The 26,851-nt window shown below is 42.2% G+C and overlaps 1 long non-coding RNA gene across 4 annotated transcripts in view; it reads right to left on the reverse strand.

The window, feature by feature from the left end:
- The window catches only part of LOC147369758 (uncharacterized), a 41,273-nt gene extending 20,791 nt beyond the window's left edge, over positions 1 to 20,482 (reverse strand). For 2 of the 4 annotated variants that reach the window (XR_015167873.1, XR_015167871.1), the window contains exons 1-3: positions 19,469 to 20,482; positions 18,342 to 18,435; positions 17,973 to 18,036 (exon numbers count right to left, since the gene is read on the reverse strand). This is a non-coding gene — a long non-coding RNA (uncharacterized LOC147369758). The other 2 variants (XR_015167872.1, XR_015167870.1) reach the window with 1 other exon arrangement.
- Between the last annotated feature and the right edge of the window lie 6,369 nt (positions 20,483 to 26,851).

Genomic DNA, 26,851 nt, shown 5'->3' on the forward strand with positions numbered 1-26,851 from the left:
TCAACCATCTAGGCAATAATGTTAATTCTGATTGGTGAGAAAAAACTTTGACTTTATTCTTTAAATAGTTTTTCCTTTTTATCTCAAAATTGAAAGATAAATCAATCCGTCGCCCAATGAAATGCAGATGTCTTAAAGGTCGTCATATTCAGTCCTCTCTTTGAATAGACATGGGACCAGTTTAAAAACTCACATTTGTTGAGTTTCTACTAAATGTCAGATATTATGCTGGGTATATCATCACATTTAAACCTCATTAGCCACCTTTAAGTCTCAGCAATTCTCATTCTATTAATGATAAAAACTAAGTCTAGAGAAGGAAAGTGACTTAAATGGAAGCACCTGTTGAGTAAGTGGTAGAACTGGGGCCATACCCAGATCTTTGAACTAATACCTTTTTCTTCAATGAGACCTGCCCTTGTTGTTCACAGGGATGGAAAGAAACAATTATCACTGGAGATATGGATTCACAGGCTAAGGGCAATTGGCAAATATCTCCCTACAGGAAGGTATTTTCTTCAAAAACTGTGTAAAAAAATGATGATAGATTTCAGAATTCTTAAAATTCAATCACCAGACAATATGTTGAAGCAGGGTGGTAGACTGCTTCAAAAGATGGAAAACATCTGTCCACATGCATCCCTATATTCATAACAGCGCTATTCACAATAACCAAGACATAGAAATTACCTAAATGTCCATCAAGAAATAAATGGACAAAGATGTAGTACATATATACACTAGAATACTACTCAGCCATAAAAAACAACGAAATAATGCCATTTACAGCAACTTGGATGCAACTAGAGATTACTATACTAAGTGAAATACATCAGAGAATGACAAATACCATTTGATATCACTTATATGTGGAATATGAAATAAGGCACAAATAAACTTATCTACAAAATAGAAACAGACTGAGACATAGGTAACAGGCTTGAGGTTGCCAAGGTAGGGGCGTGGGCGTGTTGGAAGAGGATGGAGTAGGAGTTTGGGGTTGGCAGATGCAAACTATTACATTTAGAATGGATAAACAACAGGGTCCTAATGTACAGCACAGGAAACTATATTCAATATCCTGTGAAGATATGGAAAAGAAGATAAAAATGGAATGTATAAAAATAAAAAAGAAATGTATTTGTGTGTAATCAAGTCATTATACAGCAGAGACAGGCACAACACTGTTAATCAACTATACTTCAATAACAAAGTAAAGTTCAAAAAATAAAAAGTTAAATACAAACAATAGGGCATAAACCTGATATATAGGATTAAATAATACAAAATAAAATAATTTTTTACATAAATAGTCAACTCAATCTGTCAAATTTCCCAAGGAATATAGAAAGCCTCTGTGTAAAGAAGATATTTCTGAGTTTCTCATTTATGCTCACACTACCACCACACTTCTGACACCAGATGTGTGCGTTTTCCACACATCAAGCAATTCTCTGTGACTCCAGTTGGGTGTCCTACAACTGGATTCCATTCTGAAGCTAACTGGAGTTAACACAGAGTCCACAAGGCCAGGGCTCAATCCCAGGAGACTGCCCCCCACCTTAGACCTCAATCTCAAGCAGTAGGTCCCTAGGTTACTCACAACTTCTGTCCAACTTGGCTACAAATCAGCGGTTCCCGTGATTCCCTGCCTGGATTTTCATTATTTGCTAGAACAGCTACAGAACTCATGGAAATACTGAAGTTCATCAGGTTATTACATAATAAAAGATAGGATCAAGATACAGATGAACAGCCAGAAGAAGAGATACACTGGGCAAGGTCCAGAAGGGTCCCAAGAACAGGAGCTTCTGTCCCCGTGAAGCTGGGGTACACCACCAGGCCTCCTGGCATGTAGATGGGTTCACCAACACAGAGGCTCCCCACATCCCATCTACTGGGATTCTTGTGGAGGCTTCCTCACGCAAGCATGGTCAAGTATTTACTCCATTTCCAACCCCTCTTCCCTCTATGGAGAATCAGGGGTGGGGCTAAAAGCGGCTTGGTCTTTCTGATGACCAGCTCCACCCAGGAGCCCACCAAGACTCACTTCATTAAAACAAGCTGCCCCTCCCCAACTGTACACAAGAAATCCCAAGGAATATAGGCACTCGAACCAGGTCAAAGGTCAATATATATGTATTTTTATTATCTCAGTCTGGCATCTCCATTGTGCCCATCTATGCAAAACAACTTTCATAAATATTGGGACACCTTGGCTTCCTTAAATGATGGGCACATCAGGGATGTCAACAACCCCGGTGACTTAGGGTTAGATGATTAAGAGAAGAGCAGCCATGTGACAGGAGAAATCTTTGAGGAGAAAAAGATGAACCTGGCTGGTCAGATGGAAACTGAACAGCCCAGTTCTGGGGAGAATCACCAGCCTGTGGTGCAGGCGTGATGGATGGGCCCCTGCAGGGTGACCTGAGATTGAAGCCAGATTGTCAGAAACAGACAGTAAGCCAGGAGAGAGAAGCAAGAAGTTAGATGGTGCTGTCAACTTGCCAGGGGATATGCAGCAAAGAGTATGGGACCTGCATAAAGAGTTGAAGAGAAAAAAAAAAAAGGTGAGGTGATGAACAAGATTTTTTTTAACAGCCTCCAAGGACATCTGTGAGAAAATCTCTGGCATCTGATGCTATAAGTGATGTGTTGGCATCACATTTCAAGAAGTGACGTTTTCTGCTGGTAGTAGGTCTGCAAGCTGAGGGGAGTCAGGTCAGGATCCCACCTTCTAGCAAACCTCGGAGATGCAAAGGGTGTGTCCTCTGGAAGACAAGAAGCTTCTGCAGCTTCCTTTTTCGGAACTAAACAACAGTGGACAAGCCAGAAAAGTCGGCTAGTCTGCCCCCGTCCCACTCTGGAAGGAAAGGATGCACTCCAGGCTGTGCAGGACAGTAGTGTGTGAACGGTAACTTCATGGTGGAAGGACAAGACTGTGGGTCCTCAACCAAGAAATCCAAAAACCCCAGGGGAAAACCAGTGTGTTCACAAGGTGCTCTGAAAAGTCCTAGGCTTCCTGTGCCAATATCCCAGGCAAAGAACTAGTGAGTAGCAGGGGAGAACAGCAGGTGGGGCACCAAACAGCAGCCACAGGCGTCAAGTTATGGCTATCAAGACTACGATATGCTATGGAGAAGGGAATGGCAACCCACTCCAGTATTCTTGCCTGGAGAATCCCCACGGACAGAGGAGCCTGGCAGACTACAGTCCATGGGGTCGCAAGAGTCGGATACGACTTAGCGACTAAACCTCCACCACGACCACAGTATGCTAGCCACTGTGCTAAGCATTTCACAAGCAGTTCTCATAGCAACTCAAAAGAGGTGATGCTATTAACATTCCTATTATAGTATTAACATACAGGTGAGGAAATGGAATGAAGCATACAGAGGTTAAGTAACTTGCTCAGGGTCACACAGCTAGTACTTTGCTACAGCGGGAGTTAAGCCCAAGTCTTCACCACTGGGTTATACTGGGGCTCTCTGTCAGATTTTCCTGTGGTGAAAGAGTTTTCTCCATGCACACAAGAGAGGGTTTATCTAAGGTGCCTCCACAGGCAGCAACCTTAAGACTGAGAGGTTGAGGCTTATCAAAATCTCTGATGGCAGCTCCTGAGTGTCAGAGTCATAGCTGCTCTGCGGTTCACCCTGCCATCTGCTAAAATGACGAAAATATTAAATATTTACCTCTTGTGGCTCAGCCAGGCTTTGTTAGTTTTCAGGATTTAATGTCTGAAAATCACCTCCTGTGGGTACCGGGGGCACTTTACAGTAACCCTCCTGCAGACATCACCTTCTTTCTATTGCTCACCCCAGGACTAATAAAGGAGCAGGGGCCATTCTGAGGGCTTTATCCAGACAACCATCATGAAGGGCAGCCTCAAAACAAGAAAACGGGGGAAGGGGAGAAATAAGGAGCCTGGGGGCTGTCCATGGATATGGCAAAAGTGCTGAATAAACACAAGAGCTGGACAAATGAAGGTTGTTCTTTTTGCTAAAGAAGGAAAACAGTTTGACTTCTGGAGAGCTGCTGTTTTTTTTTATGAGACCATGAAAGAGTCCTGTTTTTTTTTTTTTTTTTCTTCCTTGCCTGTAAGAAGATTCAGTTAAATTTTATGTCCAATTTCAGTCTGTTTCCTTACCTTAGGTTTTTGGCAACCAGCTTCTTCCTTACAATAAAACTGAAAACTCCCCCAAATGAAGTAACTGTGCCTTGTTATGATCAGGCTTCATATTCTCATGGAAAAGCAGGCAAAAGATAGTAAACTGCTATGCTTAGAATGAAGAGAATATGTACTGGCCTAGAATTGTGTGCTAAAAAGAGACCTGGTCTTTACTAGGATATGCTCAAAAACAATTTCTACTCCAGGACACAAAGTCCAAGGAAAAAAAAATAATTGCTGTAAAAATTTTATACTTGAGTTATAAGTGTCTAAGTTTGAAAAATTAACTTAAAATGTTCATAAGACAGAAAAATCTAAAACAAACATGGATATAGTAGCAGCTGGGTGGTAGGCACACAGCTCTAGCTTTTTCTTTCCATTTGCAATATCATAATTTTGAAAATAAACCCAAATTGCTGAGACAGAAGAACAGCTGGCATGAGAACTAGAAGCTCTAGGCAGCCTGATTTTTGTGATATAAACTGCTCTATTTTTAATCAGAAGTTGGGTTCGGGATGGGGAACACATGTATACCTGTGGCGGATTCATTTTGATATTTGGCAAAACTAATACAATTATGTAAAGTTTAAAAATAAAATAAAATTAGAAATAAATAAATAAATAAATAAATAAAAAAGAAGTTGAGTGAGACTGAGATAAGGAACAAAACTCCTGTCTTCTCATCAATCAATCAAAGACTTGGTGGCTCAGAGGTTAAAGCATCTGCCTGCAATGCTGAAGACCAGGGTTCGATCTCTGGGTCGGGAAGATCCCCTGGAGAAGGAAATGGCAACCCACTCCAGTATTCTTGCCTGGAGAATCCCATGGATGGAGCCTGGTGGGCTACAGTCCACGGGGTCACAAAGAATCGGACACGACTGAGCAACTTCACTTCACTTTACTGTATACCTAGTACACTTCCAGGCCTTAAGGACATAAAAGTGAATGGAAGAGATACAGTCTCTACCTTCCTTCAGCTCACAATCTAATGGAAGGAAGAGACAAGAAGTAAACAAACTAAGGAGTAAATAATTACACATGGGATAAGTGTTCTGAAAAAAGCTAATAGCATTCAGATAGAAGATAACGGCAAGGGGGCTTCACCCAGTTTAGACAGGGTGATCACAAATGGCCCCTGTAGGGAAGTCCTATCTAGCTGAACTGAAGCAAAAGGAACAATCCAGGTGAGGTCACTGGACACATAGACGACCTAACGCAGGACAGGGCTGTGTGAGTCCTAAAGTGCAGAGCAAGGCAAGATTGGCTGATACACATCATTGAGGAGGAAAAGGACCTGAGATGAGGTCCAACAGTCAGGGCCACGCCAGGCTCTAGACACATGGGAAAGAGTTGGCCTTTTATCTAAAACAAACATGGCAGCCACTACACACCTTAGTTGCAAGGGAGTAACATGTTCTCAATGGAGAAGGCAATGGCACCCCACACCAGTCCTCTTGCCTGGAAAATCCCATGGATGGAGGACCTGGTAGGCTGCAGCCCATGGGGTCGCTAAGAGTCGGACACGACTGAATGACTTCACTTTCCGCTTTCATGCATTGGAGAAGGAAATGGCAACCCACTCCAGTGTTCTTGCCTGGAGAATCCCAGGGATGGGGGAGCCTGGTGGGCTGCCGTCTATGGGATCGCACAGAGTCGGACAGGACTGAAGTGACTTAGCAGCAGTAGCAGCAGCAACATGTTCTCAATACACCTTATAAAAGAGCTCGCTGGCAGCTGAGTGGCTTGGAGTTGGTTAGAGGGGAAGCAGAGAGATGAGTAAGAAGCAGAATCAACCAATGGCAGACAAAGTCCAGTGCGCCATCCGATTTTGTAAATGAAGTTTTATCACAACGCGATGTGATCATTTGTTTACTGCTGTCTATGGCTGGTGTCACACTATAATGGCAGAGTCCAGGGGTTCACAGAAATGCTCCTTTACTCACTTGAGAAATACTCAGATACTCATTTGAAAATGTTTGCTATGTGGCCATTTATAGGAAAAATCAAGCAGTGCCTAAATAGAAGTCTGTGGCAGTATCCACAATAATATATAGCTAATCAGCATTCAACCACAAGAATGGATGAGCATCTACTATGTGCTTAGGAGAAACACAGGCACCTAGAAATATTCAGGCTATATAAGATCAAGTGTCTTCTTTGATAATACTCGGTAGCATCAGATCCATCCCCTCATTGATTCTGACAAAATCTGCTCTTGCAAAGCCTCTACTATTCCCTCCCAAACCTTCAACTTCAGCTCAAGTCCTACCCCCTCCACGTAGCTTTCCTTCATTTATTCATACCTTATTCTCTATTTTTTTAAACTCTAGTCCTTAGTATATCCTATGTTCAATCCTTTAGCTTTGATTAATCTGTGAATATTCACAGATTTGGATAACCAACACTTTTTTCTTCATATGATGAAACCATGAAACAGCCCCGCCTGTCCCCTAAGCTCTGAGGTGCCAATTAAGCCTCTAGCCCAGTGAGACAGCTCTAGATCCAAGGCTATGGCAGTTGGTTCAGGGTCAGAATACAGCCCTAACAGAATGTCTCCCTCAAGCCTATCTGCTGAAATTCATAAGAATTGTTGTCTCTTGACTTGGCTGCCACAGTACTAGAAAGCTCTAAGTCCAGGACAGCCAATATTCCTGACCAATGTGCTCATTGCAGACACACACAGCCCAGCTTCAGTGAGGCAAGAGACAGTAGAGAAGCAAACTGAGAGAGGTGTGGGTCTCGATGGGCTTCCCTGAGCCCTGCATCTCACAATGCGTCTCATCCTTACTAACTACACAAGCCAACAAATCCCAATTATTTAAGTTGATTGTGTTTCTGCCATTTACCACAGCAATCTTCATGAAATAGGCAAGGACTCCTGCCAAAAGATAACCAGGCAGGGCTGTTTGGTGTCTTGCAAGCCTCAGTCTTGCACCAGGGAACTTCAGATTGCTGGGACACCAGATGCTGGCTGGTTGGTGGGCACCTAGGCCCCTTACACCTTGATCTTGGCTGTTAGGGCTTCACCTTGATCAGACTTTGCTAAGAAGAAACCTAGAGAAGGTATAGTACAAAACCAAGATGCTCTATCTTCTGCTCATTCTGGGCTGGCTTGGTACAGTAACTTGCCTTGTGATTTCAAGTAAGTCCTTCATACCATAAAATCCCCTACCTTAAATGAGGAAATGGGCTTTTGGAACAATGCTGCCCATTCTCTGATTCCTGACCTTAGGTTTGTCCAATTCCTGGGAAAATGAGCATTTTTAGCCCATCATTTTGGAACCAAGGTGACTGCTTTCATAGAACATTATTTGATTTTGTTCTGAAAAATGTAATCTCCTAGCCACATGCAGAGGCAGGGGTCTGCTATTTACATTGGACTCCTCACTCTGCTCCGGCTGGGGCGATCTCCACACACCCGGGGACAGGCTAGGGGAAATGAGAGCACTTTACGGCTGGGGCAGTCTCCACACACCCGGGGACAGGCTAGGGGAAATGAGAGCACTTTATGGCTGGGGCGATCTCCACACACCCGGGGACAGGCTAGGGGAAATGAGAGCACTGTGTTTTTATCATGGTTATGTGTGTCTCATGAAATAGTCCAAGTGCTTCTTGAGAAACAGAACAAGGAAGTACAAAAAGGGGATTTACAAATGTCTTAGAGGCCAGTATAACCCATGAGGAATTTTAAAGCTGGCTGAAAGTGTTGTTTTCTTATTTCCTATAAAAGTGCCTTATTTAAAAAATCAAATCAGATCAAGAAGTTCTCTGGCAATGGTTTCTTGTTTCCAACCCTTAGCCCCATTTCTCCTGAGCTGTTATTCATGGACTATTCTGAATACAACTCAGATTAGACCATTGCAGTGTCTCTCAGCTGGGGTGCCGTTAGCATTTTACAAGAGACTTTTTCTGTGCACTCAAGTCCCCTACATCTCAAGATGGTTGCCTGCCTTCTTAGCTACACGCCAGCCATGTAGTGCCCTACCATTGTGACAGTCAAAAATACCTCTGTGCATTTCCAACAACCTGAGGGAGACTAGAATAAGCACTTTTCAAGTCCATTTAACAAATGGGTTCACTGAGGCCCAGACATGGGAAAGTGACAGGATTTCCAAGGTCACACAAGACTAAGGACTGATTTTGAAGCCACATGTTTTGACTATCCAATCCTAGTTATCTTTATACAACTTAACCCATCTCTAATAGCTGCTGCTGCTGCTGCTAAGTCGCTTCAGTAGTGTCCGACTCTGTGGGACCCCATAGATGGCAGCACACCAGGCTCCCCCATCCTTGGGATTCTCCAGGCAAGAACACTGGATTGGGTTGCCAGTTCCTTCTCCAATGCATAAAAGTGAAAGTGAAATCGCTCAGTCGGCCCGACTGTTACTGACCCAATGGACTGCAGTGGGTTTCAATTTGCTGAAGCTGTTAGACAACTGAGAACCAAGTTATTACTATTAATGCCAATAACAATCATTAACCCCCAATTATACTTTGATTGCACTTGATACATTCTTACAATGTAGTTCAGCAAGTTTTTTCATCTTCATCAGGCTTTCATTACCATAAGCTCATCACACTTGTACTGGTTACTGGACAAGGAGTAACCTATCCAAATCTGAAAGCAGGATTCTAATTCTTGCTCTGTGCTCTCAAGAGAATTCTCCAGGCAAGAGTACAGGAGTGAGTTACCATTCCCTTCTCCAGGGCATCTTCAGGATCCAGGGATCAAACGCAGGTCTCCTGCACTGCAGGCAGATTCTTTACCACTGAGCCATCTGGGACGCCCTAGCAATAATAATATATGACAGTGAAATCTTCTCATCCCTTGCCTGTTTATGGCTCCCCAAATCCCACCCCATTACTAGATTCGAGAAGAGGAAACAGAAAGGAAAAGAAGTATGCTTCATTAAAGAGTGGGTATTTGCATCTCACTTTTCTACTACAACAGAGTCACTGGCAACAGGAAGGAAAAACCTGCCTCATGTCATGTGTCTTGGACTCCCCCTCACCCTCACGCACACCTGATCCATCAATATTGTACAAAGGTGAAAAAGGACAGAGCCTTCAAGACTCTGTGTTCTTGTGGTACTTTCAGAGCAATTCACAAGCCTCTTTTAATTCCTTTGGTCTCTCTGAGATGTGCTGTGAGCAAGCCCACATGATCAATGATGGAGTGATGCCCAGTCACTTTTTCAGAGTTTTGGTAGAACAACAGGTCTGGAGTTGCATTTTAATAGCAATACTCTCTTACCATCCAGAGTATTTTATTCTTCCACAAGAATTTTAAACACACACACACAAACCAGCTTGACTCAAAAGTTTAACACAATGTGAAAAGAACAAAGCTAAGGTCCCGAGTATGGATACTTTTAGCTGAAAGCACTTAACAGCAGTATGTACGACTGCAAGGGGAATGCCAATTTATAGCTAATAACCATCAAGGGAAAATGAAAAAAATAGATATATATATTACACACACCCCTCAAATAAGCTTGTAATGGCAGAGTTTTCTTTTTCTTCTGTGGACCGCATAGCTTGTGGGATCTTAGTTCCCTGACCAGGGATTAAACCCGTGCCCTCGGCAATGAAAAGTGCTGAGTCCAAACCACTGGACTGCCAAGGAGTCCCTCTTTTTCATTTTGTTAGTAGTATTATTAGGGATTCATTAGGAAACAATCATTTAATTTCTCTAAAATATCAATTATGGTTTTGCTGCCCAGGCGTATAATTTTTTACAATGTTTCTTAATACCATATGACACTTAAAACTAAGATTTTGTCCTTCTCCCGCTCCAAAACCAAAGGAGGGTCAAATTTGAGCTATGAAAAATCCCTTTTCTATTTTTTTCCTTTTTTGGGCCATGCCACTCAGCTTGTGCGATCTTAGTTCCCCGACCTAGGACTGAACCCATGCCCTGTGCAGTGGAAGCACAGCATTCTAATCATGAGACCACCAGGGAAGTCCCTCCTTTTCTATTTTTGACAGTCATCTTCCAGAAGAACCAGAGAAACTAGCTTCAGTCTTAGAAAAAGGCTGCCAAGCACAAGGATATCCTTTCCATCTCCTCTCCCTTTGTAAAGCTGAGAGCTGACCATGTGTTTATCCAAATCTATTCTTCAACAAATATTTGAGGCAAACAAGGAAAAGGCATAGAAAAATTTACCGTTAGAGAGAGTTAAAAAAAAAAAAAATTCAGGACAGAGAGGAAAAAAGAGAGACCCTAGAAAAAAATGCAGTTATCTGGCATGCCTTAAAGCTATTCATAACTATTTTAAATTACTTCGCATATAAATACCAGTTATCCCCATGGGTAAACGTAACCACCCCCCCACAAAGAGAAATGCCTGGAAGTGAGTGAGTTATACATCTACAGTAAAGTTATACCATAAAAAAATGCATTATCCTTTTTCCACACCTCCAACTCGATTTCAGTACTTTTCTGTGAAGCATATTGGCAAAGTAAAACTTTCTGGTGGTGAAAAAAACAATAACAACTTGGACACAAATCAAAATAACTGCATCAGACAAAAATCAATAAGGTGGATCTTCAACTCAATTATTTCCCCTCTGGGGATGAAGTGTGCTCATGATGAGATATTTGTAAATATGCTATTGGCATCTATTTGGTTTGCTTAAACATAGTCACCTCTCAATCCACAGCGCTATTTCACTCTTCTCCTCCCCAAGGCCTGGCCTCCATCCTCAAGAGGTAGTCATCAGAAAACAGGGAGAGGGGTGTTGTCTTGCTGCAAACTGCAGTTGGTAAAGGAGTAAATGATCTTATTTTGAAAAGTTTGCCAGAAGGTGGACAGAAGAGTTTTCAAGGCTTCAGTTCAGTTCATTCACTCAGTCGTGTCCGACTGTTAGTGACCCTATGAATCGCAGCACACCAGGCCTCCCTATCCATCACCAACTCCCGGAGTTCACTCAGACTCACGTCCATCGAGTCAGTGATGTCATCCAGCCATCTCCTCCTCTGTCATCCCCTTCTCCTCCTGCCCCCAATTCCTCCCAGCATCAGAGTCTTTGCCAATGAGTCAACTCTTCGCATGAGGTAGCCTAGGTACTGGAGTTTCAGCTTTAGCATCATTCCTTCCAAGGAAATCCCAGGGCTGATCTCCTTCAGAATGGACTGGTTGGATCTCCATGCAGTCTAAGGGACTCTCAAGAGTCTTCTCCAACACCATAGTTCAAAAGCATCAATTCTTCCGTGCTCAGCTTTTTTCACAGTCCAACTCTCACATCCATACATGACCACAAGAAAAATCATAGCCTTGACTAGATCGACCTTTGTTGGCAAAGTAATGTCTCTGCTTTTGAATATGCTGTCTAGGTTGCTCATAACTTTCCTTCCAAGGAGTAAGCGTCTTTTAATGTCATGGCTGCAGTCACCATCTGCAGTGATTTTGGAGCCCCCCCAAAATAAAGTCTGACACTGTTTCTACTGTTTCCCCATCTATTTCCCATGAAGTGATGGGACCAGATGCCATGATCTTCGTTTTCTGAATGTTCAGCTTTAGGCCAACTTTTTTACTCTCCACTTTCAACTTCATCAAGAGGCTTTTTAGTTCCTCTTTACTTTCTGCCATAAGGGTGGTGTCATCTGCATATCTGAGGTTATTGATATTCTCCCGGCAATCTTCATTCCAGCTTGTGCTTCTTCCAGTCCAGCACTTCTCATGATGTACTCTGCATATAAGTTAAATAAGCAGGGTGACAATACACAGCCTTGACAGACTCCTTTTCCTATTTGGAACCAGTCCTTTGTTCCATGTCCAGTTCTAACTGTTGCTTCCTGACCTGAATACAGATTTCTTAAGAGGCAGGTCAAGTGGTCTGGTATTCCCATTTTTTTCAGAATTTTCCACAGTTTATTGTTATCCACACAGTCAAAGGCTTTGGTATAGTCAATAAAGCAGAAATAGATGTTTTTCTGGAACTCTCTTGCTTTTTCCATGATTCATCGGATGTTGGCAATTTGATCTCTGGTTCCTCTGCCTTTTCTAAAACTAGCTTGAACATCAGGAAGTTCACGGTTCACATATTGCTGAAGCCTGGCTTGGAGAATTTTGAGCATTACTTTACTAGCATGTGAGATGAGTGCAATTGTGCAGTAGTTTGAGCATTCTTTGGCATTGCCTTTCTTTGGGATTGGAATGAAAACAGACCTTTCCAGTCCTGTGGCCACTGCTGAGTTTTCCAAATTTGCAGGAATATTGAGTGCAGCACTTTCACAGCGTCATGTTTCAAGATTTGAAATAGCTCAACTGGAATTCCATCCCCTCCACTAGCTTTGTTCGTAGTGATGCTTTCTAAGGCCCACTTGACTTCACATTCCAGGATGTCTGGTTCTAGATGAATGATCACACCATTGTGATTATCTGGGTCATGAAGATCTTTTTTGTATAGTTCTTCTGTGTATTCTTGCCACCTCTTCTTAATATCTTCTGCTTCTGTTAGGTCCATACCATTTCTGTCCTTTATTGTGCCCATATTTGCATGAAATGTGCCCTTGGTATCTTTAATTTTCTTGAAGAGATCTCTAGTCTTTCCCATTCTGTTGTTTTCCTCTATTTCTTTGCATTGATTGCTGAGGAAGCCTTTCTTATCTCTCCTTGCTATTCTTTGGAACTCTGCATTCAGATGCTTATATCTTTCCTTTTCTCCTTCGCTTTTCGCTTCTCTTCTTTTCATAGCTATTTGTAAGGCCTCCCCAGACAGCCATTTTGCTTTTTTGCATTTCTTTTCCATGGGGATGGTCTTCATCCCTGTCTACTGTACAGTGTCACGAACCTCAGTCCATAGTTCATCAGGCACTCTATCTATCAGATCTAGGCCCTTAAATCTATTTCTCACTTCCACTGTATAATCATAAGGGATTTGATTTAGGTCATACCTGAATGGTCTAGTGGTTTTCCCTACTGTCTTCAATTTAAGTCTGAATTTGGCAATAAGGAGTTCATGATCTGAGCCACAGTCAGCTCCTGGTCTTGTTTTGGTTGACTGTATAGAGCTTCTCCATCTTTGGCTGCAAAGAACATAATCAATCTGATTTAGGTGTTGACCATCTGGTAATGTCCACGTGTAGAGTCTTCTCTTGTGTTGTTGGAAGAGGGTGTTTGCTATGACCAGTGCATTTTCTTGGCAAAACTCTTAAGTGAATCAAATTCAGTTTGGCTTCAATATTCTTTGACTAATAAAGGAAGATCTCAAATTCCTCCAATTGAAAATAACCAAAATCCTCAAAAAGAAAAAAAATTCTTTTTGTATTCTTTTGAGACCAACATTAGTGTATTACGAGGCTTGGGCAAGGCCTTAGGACACCAAAATGTGTGTGTGTACACATATATGGGGTTTCCCTAGTGGCTCAGGAGTTCAAGAATCCATCTGCAATGCTGGAGTCAAAGGAGATACAGGTTCGATCCCTGGGTCAGGAAGATCCCCTGGAGGATGGCATGGCAACCCACTCTAGTATTCTTGCCTGGAGAATCCCATGAACAGAGGAGCCTGCCGGGCTACCATCCATAGCATCACATGGAGTCGGACACGACTGAAGGGACTTAGCACGCACATACATATATACATACTCAAGGGGGGCCGTTGTTCACATTCATATCCAGGGAAAAGTAGGAAGCCATTTTGGAAAAAGAGTCATCACAAACATTGCAGACAAAAAGGCAAGAAACTGACAGAGACTCTCTTCTTAACCAAAGTGCACTCAAGCTCCTCTAAGCCCTTCTTAGCTCAGCCTCATCCAAGCATCTTGTTGTCAAGAGCGAGACTCTACCTAACTCTCTTAGAACCACCTCCCATCCTCTGAGGATAAGTGTTTTCTGATCAAACTCATCCCCTTCCATCTACCAGGTGATAAGGCATCACTCAGGCCTGCATTCAGCAAAAATCCTATTAAATGGGACTAGCCAGAAATCCCTCTTGGCCCCTGATGTTGACTTTTAGTAACCTCCCACCCACTGACTCCCTTTCAGCCCCTTAATTCTAAACCCTAACCAAATTTAGAATTGAACACAACTACACTGATGTCTCTGTTTACCTGCTGCAATAGTTCCTCAGTAAATATGTTTTTAGCATTTTAACTGCTGTCTGCTCTGGTTTGCTTTGACAGAAGTGCGACAAATTTTTTAAAAGTCCGTGAAAAAAAAAAGGGTGTTTCTTGGATGGATGTCATGTATGTGAGCACCTGCTTGTTTTTTGTGGGTTTTTCATTAATTTAGTTTTAATGTGGAAAAGAGTCATGAACGCAAGCCTGTTTTATGTTCTTGTCTTAACCTGTTAGCTCAAAAATTCTTTCTCTTCTCTTTTCCATAGAAGTATGTGATAGCTACAGGGATTCAGGATTTCCTATGGCTCCCACACACTGTGCCCTAAATATGACTTTTCTTTATTTAGAAAAGGAGCTTATTGTTTAGTCACCAAAACATGTCCAACTTTTTGAGACCCCATGGACTGTATATAGCCCCCCAGGCACCTCTGTCTATGAGATTTCCCAGGCAAGAATACTGGAGTGAGTTGCCATGCCCTCCTTCAAGTGATCTTCCCAACCCAGGGATTGAACCTGCATCTTCTGCATTGGCAGGTAGATTCTTTACCATTTCCTGAGCCACCAGGGAAGCCCCAAAAGGGAGCTACGTTGCAATAAAATATAAACATCTTACATCAGTTTAGTTCAGTTCAGTCACTCCATTGTGTCCGAGTAATTTGTGACCCCATGGACTGCAGCATGCCAGGCCTCCCTGTCCATCACCAAATCCCAAAATTTACCCAAACTCATCTCCATTGAGTCAGTGATGCCATCCAACCATCTCATCCTCTGTCATTCCTTTCTCCTCCCACCTTCAATCTTTCCTAGCATCAGGGTCTTTTCAAATGAGTCAGCTCTTTGCATCAGGTGGCCAAAGTATTGGAGTTTCAGCTTCTGTATCAGTCCTTCCAATGAACACTCAGGACTGGTCTCCTTTAGGATGGACTGGTTGGATCTACTTGCAGTCCAAGGGACTCTCAAGAGTCTTCTCCAACACCACAGTTCAAAAGCATCAATTCTTCAGCTTACATATCTGATGTGAAAAGGAATTCTGAAGGTGGTCAGGTCCCTTTAAGCTTAATCGTTTCAAGTTTCCTCCACCTGGAGTCTTATTCAGTGAGGTTCAGAATGTTGTTCTAGTAACATTTTCTCTTGGTCATCTTGGCAAGTGATAAGACAGCAGAAGGGTATATTTGGAAGGCTTTTTATGAACAAAATCCAGATGAGGTATTTGTGATTTGAGTGTGGGTTGAGGGAAGAAGAAAATTTTAATGACATAGGAAAGGTAATTAACTCGGAAAATGCCAATACTCATATATTCTGATTTATTAAAGATGTGTAGTTTGTTTTTGAAATTGTCTGTCCTATAGGATGAAGAGCAATGAGATAAACCAGAAAGGCAGGGACGGGGACCTGGATTTTAGACTTTAGTCTCACCATTAGGGTCAAGTAAAGTAACAGGCACTGGGGGAAATGATAAGAGGTAGTTCACCTGAAACTATCACAACTGTGTTAATCAGCTATAGCCCAATACAAAAGTTTTTTTTTTTTTTTTTTTTTAAAGATATCTGCTTAGAAAGGGAGAGGGGGTGGACAGATAGCCCACAGAACCCATTAAATGTCCAGCTCAGGCATGGTGATGGTATCTCTGGGCAAAGTGAGCCATCAAAGGTTTTGAAGAAAGTAAGGACCTTGACTGAAGTGGTAGTTTAAACAGTTCTCTGTAAGCCTTGGCCTTTGATGAACCAATGGAGGGGGAAAGCACCATAGGCACAGAAGCCAGTCAGGAGGCTACTGTGATAGACAGTGTGTAATGAGGGCCTGAAGCGGATGAGCCAGCAGGGGTGAGAGATGATGGATATGAGGAAGCCCCAGAAGGAGAGGTCAGGCATAAGATGCTCTGCTTGGAACATGCATTCAGGAATGACATTTGGACACAGCTTCTTGCAACAGTAGAACACGAGGGCTAACACAGGTAACACGCTATTGGAAATTCAGAACCCAGGTAACAGCTAAAATTCACTAGGCTCCCGCAGGACTTCAGACCGCTTTAACTATACATGAGGTATTGAAATAGCAGATTCATCCACACAACTAAACTGTATGCAACCTGCTGCAAAAACAGAGCAAAACCCACAGCTGGCTCTTAGGAGCAGCCCTGCTCAGTAAGCCAGGATTGGAAATGGTTCTACATATCCCCAGCCTCCCTCCCTTAGCAAACGCTTTCCCCTTCTACCTGGGTTGCTCAGCAACAGTGCCAGCCAGTTGCCAGGTTAACCTGATACCCTAGGGCCCCTCTCCCTAGGTGAAGACACTGCTAGCTCGTGAATGCTGCCCCTGATGCCACAGCAGCTCTCCCCCAGCCCCGAGAGAGCACTGTACTCTGCCGCAGCCTCTCAGCCCATCTCCCAGAACCTCAACCCTGGTGGTTCATCCCTCTGCCTCCACAACAGCCTTCTTAGTTCCCCTCTGTCTTCACGGCTCCCACTTTGGGAAAACCTCTTCTCTCAGTGAGAACGTCTAGATAATTCCAAAAACTTTGTGTCTGACCAGCTTTCACCCAGACTGTTATTTCATGTAGCTTCAGGGAACCATGAGTGTCCTCCGTGTCTCCCACTCTGTTCTCTGAAACTGCAAGTTCAAGATACTGGGAAACATCCAAAAAGTCCACCAACTTGTGATGGTTATTCAGTTATGGACTCCATACAGTTCAGCACCATTCAGGTGGCCCACTGGTAAAAGAACCTGCCTGCTAATGCGGGAGACACAAGAGATGTGCCACGTAGGGTTCAGGGAGATCCCCAGGAGAGGGAAATGGCAACACGCTCCAGTATTCTTGCCTGGAAAATTCCATGGACAGAGGAGCCTGGCAGGCTATAGTCCATGGGGCCACAAAGAATCGGACACAACTGAGCACATATATTCCTAAGGATTCCTCAAAATACTGGGGAACATCCAAAAAGCCCACCCAATTTGTGGTGGTTCTTCAATTACGGACTCTCCATGCCGTTCAGCACCATTCAACACTTAAAAGAAAGATCAATGGAGCTCATCTATGCCTGCTGGGCTGGAACCACCACTACACTCAGTGCCACAAAGAAGAAAAACACAGAGTGCTGTGTACTGCACTCTTTCAGCTAGGAAAGGGGCTGTAGGTGGCTGTACTTCTATCAAACAGCTCTGGCTGAATGCTGTTTTTAAATTTTAAGTGGTCAGTCTCAGAAATGCAGTGCCCGTAGATTTGCACACGTCAGGGGAAACATTTACAATGAAATTATTCTAGTCACTGTATGACTTCTTCTATTCTATGGAAATTTGTTAAAAAACAGTTTTCTGCTAATGGCTTGTTTCCAGGATACCATTTTTCCAATTACTCACAAAGAGCAGAGAGTATTAACCCGATGATTTTATTCCAGTGGGACTGTTCAAAACCGCACTTGCTGCCATCCACAGAGGTTAAGCAGTGAATTATGAATGCACAGTGATAATGAAATTCTCAGAACAAACTTCTGTGGGCTTCAAATAGGTTTTCTTGGTGGGGTGAAGGGTGGGCAGAGAGGGGAAAGGCAAGCATTAATAGTCTGAAGGTCTGACACACTCAATTTGATTGTACAGCATAGGAAGGATGCCCCCAAAGCCTCGATCTGTGAATTTGCCTTAATTCCACGCAACAAACATTGTTAAGTCATAGTATCTGAGAGACTGGAGAATTAAATGAAGTAGGAACAAATGGCGACAGTAGCTGCTGCCAAATTAACTTACCTGGAGCCTCTTCTGAACATCCAACAGGAGATTTGTTACCAAACTCTGACCTGGGCAGCTCTCTCTGCAGAAAGAGAAGCGGACTGACTGAAAATGGCTGCCCCACCTCACCCTCCCCTAATGAGTTCACGTGAGATCCATGCCCCCTCGACGCCTCCCCTCAGGTGAGTCCACCAGATGCAGGTCCTTAGGAGGCTGGAGAACAGAGGGCTGAGTCTGGGCTCAAGCAATGCACAGGCACACACAGTGTGAGGAGCGCTGAGGGTGAGCAGCACGAATGGGAAACGCTGGCTGCATTGAATTCAAAGCAGGAAAGAGGTGGAGGCCCTCCCCTTTTCAGCCTCACCTTACAAAATGTTCAAAACTTACTATTTTCTCATATCTTGACTTTGGGAAGATACTCCTGCAGAGAAGCATAGCATCCCCAGCTCACTGTGCATCCAGGGAAGAAAGGTGGGGAAACCTGCAATGAAAGCTGAATCTCGAACTTGGCCTGCTGTCAGCAAATCCTCTGTCCTTTCTGATCACACATTCCTCATCAGTAACATGAAGACTTCAGAACTAGACAGTCTTCTCAGCCTTTGCCTAGGCAGTGATGGTCTATAGTTCTCTCACTGAGAAAAAGAATCTCCACTAAGAGGTCTCTAGATCACAGATAAAAATGCCCTCCCATCTCCCCCCATTACTAATCCCTGGATTGCACAGAGCCCCTGTGGGAAAAGCCTCTTTAGCTCTTTCTGACTTCCCTGGTTGTCTTAAGCCACCCACCCATCACTCTGCCACAAGACTCTAAGTTTACTTGGGGCCTGCTGGTCTGCATTTCTCGGACTCGGTTTCCGCGAGTTTTCTTAGTAACTTTAAAGACACAGATTTTTTAAAGTCTGAGCTTTCCTCAATATACCTGGTCCCTTCCCAGAAAGAAGTATAACACACACACATGTACACATATAGAATCTGTGAAGATGAAATAGTTTAGCTGTTTTTGTATTTGCCACTTAGGGATAAACACAAGCAACAGTGGCTATCAATACAGATGATTATTGTTAACACAGAATCCTGGGGTAAAATGTTTCCTTAAACTTGATCCTTAAAGATCAAGTACCCTAAATTATATTTTTGTTGTTGTTTAGTTGCTAAGTCATGTTCAACTCTTATGCAACTCCAGGGACTGTAGCCCACCAGGCTTCTCTGTTCATGGGATTTTCCAGGCAAGACATATTGGAGTGCGTTGCCATTTCCTTCTGGGGATCTTCCTGACCCAGGGATTGAACCCGAGTCTTGGGCATTGACAGATGAATTCTTTACCACTGAGCCACCAGAGAAGTCAAAAATATTATATTTAAATATCGCTTTTATAATATTCTGACATATTGTCCTTCAGGCTCTGAATATCACCATTATTAGGAAAACCAATAACAGCCACACCATTCCACTTGCTCTCTAGAAGTTTCCCTAAGGTTAGGGACCACAGAGCAACTTTCTGGTCTTCTACCTACCAGGACTGTCTCTTCCTTATAAAGCCCCTCAGCACCCCTTTTCTCTAGCATAGCCTTTCAGCTTCTGCTCCCTAATTAAGCATTCCCAGTTCCTCTTAAGATGTTGTTTAGCATTTCTTTAGTAGGCTCCCAACCCTTTCAAAGCATAGCACCTGGACTTGAAATCAATATTCTGGAAGTGGGATAGGGCAGGACTTAATTAGGGCTGTTTTGCTGGTTCCCTTCTTTGAAAGGAAGTGAAAGGATCACATCATATGGCAGGATGTTTACTGAGATATAGTTCATGTTTTGTTCTTTCTGTTTGTCTCACCACGACACCCAGACCAGGTAATGGGACTTTCGTTCTCCCATGCTTCTGGGGAAGTTTGCATTGCAAAGTTAAGAGAAGTTGAACGTTCTTAACTTCTCTTTTCCAGGATCTAGTACTTGGCAAACTTGTAGGGTGGCAAGCAGAGCAGAGAGCTTCTCAGGTGACACTAGTAGTAACGAACCTGCCTGTCAATGCAGGAGACATAAGAGATGAGGGTTGGATCCTTGGGCCAGGAAGATCCCCTGGAAGAGGGCATGGCAACCTGCTTCAGTATTCTTGCCTGGAGAATCTCATGGAGAGAGGAGCCTGGCAGGCTACAGTCCATGGGGTCACAAAGAGTTGGACACTACTGAAGCAACTTAACATGCACGCATGCAAAAAAAGCAGAGATAGGGCAGTGCCAATCAATAGAAACGCTAAAGCAAGAGGAAAGAAAAGACGAGATGCCCCAAGTATGGGCAGGAGATGGAGATAATCCACAACGTTGTGGAGGCCTTTGCTGTGTTAGATTCAATAGACATGGTTTGTTTTTGGAGAGTGGAGTGCCTGCCTGAGGGGACCAGGGGAGTTGGACTCCAGTCCTGAAGATCTCACCTGGGTAAACAAATATTCTTGGAATAAGCTTGGCACAAAGGGAACTGAGACATTTGTCTTCAAGAGATTCCACTTTCCCCACTCAGACTTGGTAATGGGGATTTCAGTGCAGTCTTGGATGGATTGAAAATAAAGAAATATCTCACATTCCAGCAATAACTCATGTCTCCAAAACTTGGATGTGACTGAGGGAAAGGGAATGGAGCCTCCAGAAATGACTGACATGTACTCTCCCTACAGCCTCCTAGGTTATAGGTTTAGTTTGATTTAGAGAAAATGAAATGCTTTGATTTTGTTTTATATCTGCACTTATTGTTTAAATTTTGTTTCTATTATAACTGTATGAAGTATTGTGAAGGGACTCAAAATAATGATTTCTTGCCTCAGTGAAAGTCGTATCTAATCTAAAGCTAACACTTTGATTTCGCTTGATAATGAAAGGAATTATAGTCAAATGGAAAGCAGTGTGATTACTTGTCATTTTGTCTTTGTGTGTCTTACTCTCCTCCTCTGACAAATAGAGATAATAAGGACATAACTTCACAAAGATTACTGACAGTATGTGAGATTCCCATGCAGATGGCCATATATTTTTAATAACCATGGGATTTGTGGAATTTGTTTAGGCTATTGGTTAAAAGACTGGGTTCCAGGGTCAGAACATCTGGGTTTACACCCTAGCTCTATGTGAGCCTGTGTGGTTTGGGGTAAGCTAGCTACCCTCCCAGCTCTCAGTCCTTCCATTTCTTTAACTTTAAGATGGGGATAATAATAGTAGGTAGTTTGTAGGAAGGCATGAAAATTAAATAACATAACCCATCTAATGTTCCCAGCAACATGCTTGGTACATGCTAAGTGTTAATTAACTATTAAACATTGAGGAAATTGAGATAAAACATTTAAAAAAATAAATACATCATAAAAGTGTTGTCATCATTATTAAGTACTTGGTATTCTATTGATTTGAAAAGAAATTTTCCTATTTTTAAACATCTGGACCTAAAATGTATATAATTATAACAACAAAAGGAGAGAAAACATTTATATCCACAGATGGGGACTATTACTTGTTTGGGATCTAAAAATAACACAACACCATGATATAACTCAGATCCAGTTTCTATAAATACTCCTTTGATGATTAAATGATGGAGAAGTAAATGACAATACTCAAAACTTCTTTTGTGCATATATGCCTGAATATGGACATCTTTAAAATGAAACAGTTTCCTTAATTTGCCAGGCAGATGATACAAAGGTTTAATCAATAATTCATCTTGGCAAAGAAACTCATTACTCAGCCAAGGCTATGATGAAAATCCTGTTAGGAAGCCTTACTTTGGCTAAACAAGACAAGTAAATTAAGAACAAAGTGAATAACCCAACTCTCTATAAATCATTCATTTCAGGATTAAACATTATGGATTTCTCCATTAAATATGCATCCCAGGCCTAGGTATGTATTAACTTCTATATTAGTCAGCCCTGAGAGATAGCTAATACAGTCCTCTAGGAGTCTCTATGAAACTACCAGCCTACTGAGTAGAACAAATGCAAATAATGGAGAGTTTTGGAGAAGCCAAGGACTGAAAGCCAAAAGTCCTCAAAGCCAACCTTTCACACAATCTGGGCGCCCCTTCCAACTTACTCCGAAGGCTGGTCATCCTCTTCAGCGTAAATGCTGTGAGTGGGGGCTTTACTACCCATTTTTGATAAAGCTCTTTCTATTTCAAGTGGCAGAAAACTCAACTCAAGCTAGCTTAAGCAAAATGGGGGTTTATTGCATCATAGCTCAGAATATGAATAATCTAACTTCATACTTTCAGTCTTGGCATAATCCAGACTCCATCAATGTCACCAGGGTTTAATCTTTATTCCCATATTTGCTCTGAGCTCTCCTCTTCTTCTCAAGGGGACTCCCCTTGTGGTGCCCCAATGGCAGCTGCAGCCCTCTGTTTTGTCCTTCAGAGCCAGTAGGTAAAGATCCACACCTCGATAATTCAAAGAAACCCAGAATTGTTTTTAGTTCTAACTGGCCTAACTTGGGCTGTGCCCGTCCCTGATTCATTCATTATTGTGAGAAGTGGGGCAGGTCTGTGCAGTGCTCTGATACTCCAGGCTCAGTTTACATGCCACAGTTGGCAGGGGGATGAGTCAGCTGCAAGGGAATGATAATGACAGGGAAGAAGAGAGGTACTGAAGGAATCGGTCCACATAGAAAAGCAGAACAAATGAATGCTTAGTGACCAAAATCCTATTCTACACAATATTCACCACTGACCATTACTCTAACTTGTCCTAGGAAAGCAATCCTTTAATTAGATGTAAATTGAGTTTTGGAATTTCCATTCCCAGTCCTTTGCCTTCTGGAATCACATAGAACAAGACAATTTTCTCTTCCCACTGGCAGTTCTTCAACTCTTTTGTAGATAGACATTGAATCTCCTTTGATCTGCTGTCCTCTACATTAAATGTATAACATACCAGGAAATAGACTTTTTAGATTGAGAATAAATCAAGGTATGTTATTAAGCAGATTTTATAATCTTATTGTGAAACTAAACATAACATTTTGTGCTGTTTACCTTTGTTTCAAAGAAACTGGTTTTATTACTAACACTGGCAGGACTACTGGGGAAAATAAACATTTTCAAGGACAGTTGATTAAGTAATATCAATTAGGTAACTTACACCAACCAGCCAGTTGAGGACACAAAAAAACCTGAACAAAACATTTAAAAATATCTTTAAAATATCAAAGAGCATTATTATTTCAAAATAATGAATGAAAAACCACTAGATCTAAAACTAAAGAATATGCCAAACCAGAGACATAATAGTACAACTTGAAGCTTCTTTTGCCATAAAAGCATCTTCTGATCTGGAAGTGATATCTGCAATTTTGTTTGGGCTGCCTGATTAAGTCAGAGAGAAAGTGTCAAGGTCTAGAATTCACCAAAGTTAGGGATTTTGATAAAGCACTATCCAGCATAAACTAGGACAAAATGGGCTATACCCTCAGGATAAGCATGAACCTGTGGTCAAACAGGCTTGCAACTGTCACCAAGTCATCTAAGTCATTCATGACACTTCAAGCTTTGAGGATGAGTTATGGTAACCCTAGACTGCTGACAAAAAGCCTAGAAAAAGCAAATTCAGTTCTTTCTGGAGAAGATCACATTATACTGGGGCTCACACAATCAGGATAGCCAGGCATACGAGAAATTAAGACAACTAGAGTAAGAACCCACAGAGACAAAGGACAACAAAAAAAGAGCTGAAAAGACGTCAAGTAGTGGAATATATATCCATGTAACTAAATCACTTTACTGTACACCTGAAACTGACACAATATTGTAAATCAACTCTATCTCAACAACAAAAGACTAAGCCAAAAGACTCAGGGCTGTGTTTTCATACCTTGGGTTTGGATATGGATTCTTAAAGATGACACTAAGATAACCACCAACAAAATAAACAAATAGACAAAGTGAACTTCATCAACATTAAAAACTTCTGTGCAAAGGACATTATCAAGAAAGTGAAAAGACAACTTATGGAATGGGAGATAATACTTTCAAATCACGTATCTGATAAGAAATGAATATCCAGAATATATAAAGAATGCCTACAACTCAATAACAAAAAGACAAATCCAATTTTAAAATAGGAAAAGAGCTTAAACATATGCTTCCCCAAAGAAAATACACAGATGACCAATAAACATATGAAAATAGGCTCAACGTCATTAGCCATTAGTGAAATGCAAATCAGAACCAGGGGATACCACTTTATACCTACTAGAATGGCTAAGCTTGTTTGTTTTTAAGGAAATAAAGAGTGTTGGTGAGAAAGTAGGACAACTAGAACGCTTGTACATTGATGGTGGGAATATAAAATGGTGCACCCACTGAGGAAAATGGCATGGTCATTCCTCAAAAAGCTAAATGTAGAATTACCATATTTCCCAGCAATTCATCTTAGACATACACCCCCAAAAATATTAAGCGGGGACTTTAACAGATACTTGTACACCAGTGTTCATTGCAGCATTATTCATGATATCCAAACAGTAAAAACAAGCCAAGTGTCCATCAGCAATGAATGGATAACAAAACATGGTGTATACATACAATGGAATATGAGTTATCCATAAAAAGGAATGATGTTCTGATACATGCTACAACATAGATGAAACTTACAAACATTACACTATATGAAATAAGCCATACATGAAAGGACAAATATCATATGATTTCACTTACATGAAATATCTAGAATAGGCAAATTCAGAGAGACAGAAGGTAGAAGGCAGTTGCCAGGGGCTGAGGGAAGGGGGAAAGGGGAGTTGTTGCCTAACAGTTACCATGTTTCTGCTTGGGATGATTAAAAAGTTTTGGAAATATATAATTTACGTATTATTGTACAACACTGTGAATGGAATTATACTGCTGAATTACACATTAAAATGGATAAAATAGCAAATTTTATGTTATATACGTGTGTGTGTGTGTATATATATATATATGTATGTATATATATATATAATGACAATTTTTTTTTTTAAAGAAAGAATCCAGATAGAAACCAGAGCAATTTTCTTATAGTCTTCACCACTTGGTAGGGGTGGAAAACCCCCATAATAGACCAAGATATATAAGATGGATTTAAAATTCAAATAAAAATAACTCAGCATACAGTAACATAAACATTCAATGCACTGTCTACAGTCCACATTCTTGGTCTTTTAAAATAGTTCAAAAAGGTGCTCTTACCATAGTCCAAAATTCTCCATCATACTGGGAATCCAAAGGGGTGGCTGGTAGGTACCAAAGGCACAAATGCGAGGCAGGAAAGGACAGCAAATGACAACCATCAACAGGTGTACTGAAGTCACAAGAGGGCCAGCATTACCTTGGGGGAATTTAGGATGGAAAACAGAATTAAGTCAAAAGCCAAACCTCAGAGGTGCTCAAGAAATTAGCTGTGAACCAGGAGTGATAGCTGAGAGAAAGAACCACAGACAAGAGGACAACGCCCTGGGGTTGACCATGATAGACCACAGAAGAGCAAAATCAGAGGCCAGCACCAGGCACAAAGATAAAGATAAAGCAAGGTCAGCGTTCAGAAGAGGCTGTCCAGGCAGAGAGGTCAGGAGTTGGGCAGGGTAATAGGAGCACTACGTGAATGTGGCCTCTGAGCCTCCCTGGAGGGTCTCGTGCACCCTGATTCAGAGCTCTACTGAGGGAAATTATAAAAACACAAGTAATAAGACACAATTCCAGACTCACTAAATCAGCATCTCCAGACAGCATATTAAAAAGCAGAGAGATAACTGCTGACAAAGGTTCATCTAGTCAAAGCTATGATTTTTCCAGTAGTCATGTATGAATGTGAGAGCTGGACCATAAAGAAAGTTTAGTGCTGAATAACTGATGCTTTCAAATTGTGGGGCTGGAGAAGACTCTTGGGAGTCCCTTAGACTGCAAGGAAATCAAACCAGTCAATCCTCAAGGAAATCAACCTTGAATATTCATTGGAAGGACTGATGCTAAAATTCCAACACTTTGGCCATTTGATGTGAAGAGCCGGCTCATTGGAAAAGACCCTGATGCTGGGAAGGATTGAGGGCAGGAGGAGAAGGGGGCGACACAGGATGAGATCGTTGGATAATGTCATCAACTCAATGAACATGAGTTTGAGAAAATTCAGGAAGCCTGGTGTGCTGCAGTCTCTGGGATCAGACACAACCAGTTCGATCCCACTTAGTGACTGAACCACAAACAATATGCATTTTAGCATTGTTCCTAGATGCTTCTTATAGGCTTCCCTGATAGCTTAGTTGGTAAAAAAAAAAATCTGCCTGCCATGCAGGAGACCTCAGTTTGATTCCAGGGTCAGAAAGATCCACTGGAGAAGGGATAGGCTACCCCCTCCAGTATTCTTGGGCTTCCCTTGTGGCTCAGCTGGTAAAGAATCCGCCTGCAATGTGGGAGACATAGGTCTGATCCCTGAGTTGGGAAGAACTCCTAGAGAAGGGAAAGGCTACCCACTCCAGTATTCTGGCCTGGAGAATTCCATGGACTGTATAGTCCACGGGGTGGCAAAGAGTCGGACATGACTGAACGACTTTTACTTCATTTTACTTCAGATGTGTAAAGTAAAATTAGGCTCCTAATTTGTGATTAGACTCTCTAAATTGTGATAACTACAGATCATTCACCCAGCTTCTGAGATAGACCACCAGTCCCCAGGTTCAACACTGCTGCTGCTAAGTCACTTCAGTCGTGTCCGACTCTGTGTGACCCCATAGACGGCAGCCAGCCAGGCTCCCCCGTCCCTGGGATTCTCCAGGCAAGAACACTGGAGTGGGTTGCCATTTCCTTCTCCAATGCATGAAAGTGAAAAGTGAAAGTGAAGTCACTCAGTCATGTCCGATGCTTAGCGACTCCATGGACTGCAGCCTACCAGGCTCCTCT

This window comes from Bos grunniens, chromosome 7 (assembly GCF_055505025.1).
Source record: "Bos grunniens cultivar Pamir isolate PY7600 chromosome 7, Bosgru_T2T1.0, whole genome shotgun sequence".
Lineage (NCBI taxonomy): Eukaryota > Metazoa > Chordata > Mammalia > Artiodactyla > Bovidae > Bos > Bos grunniens.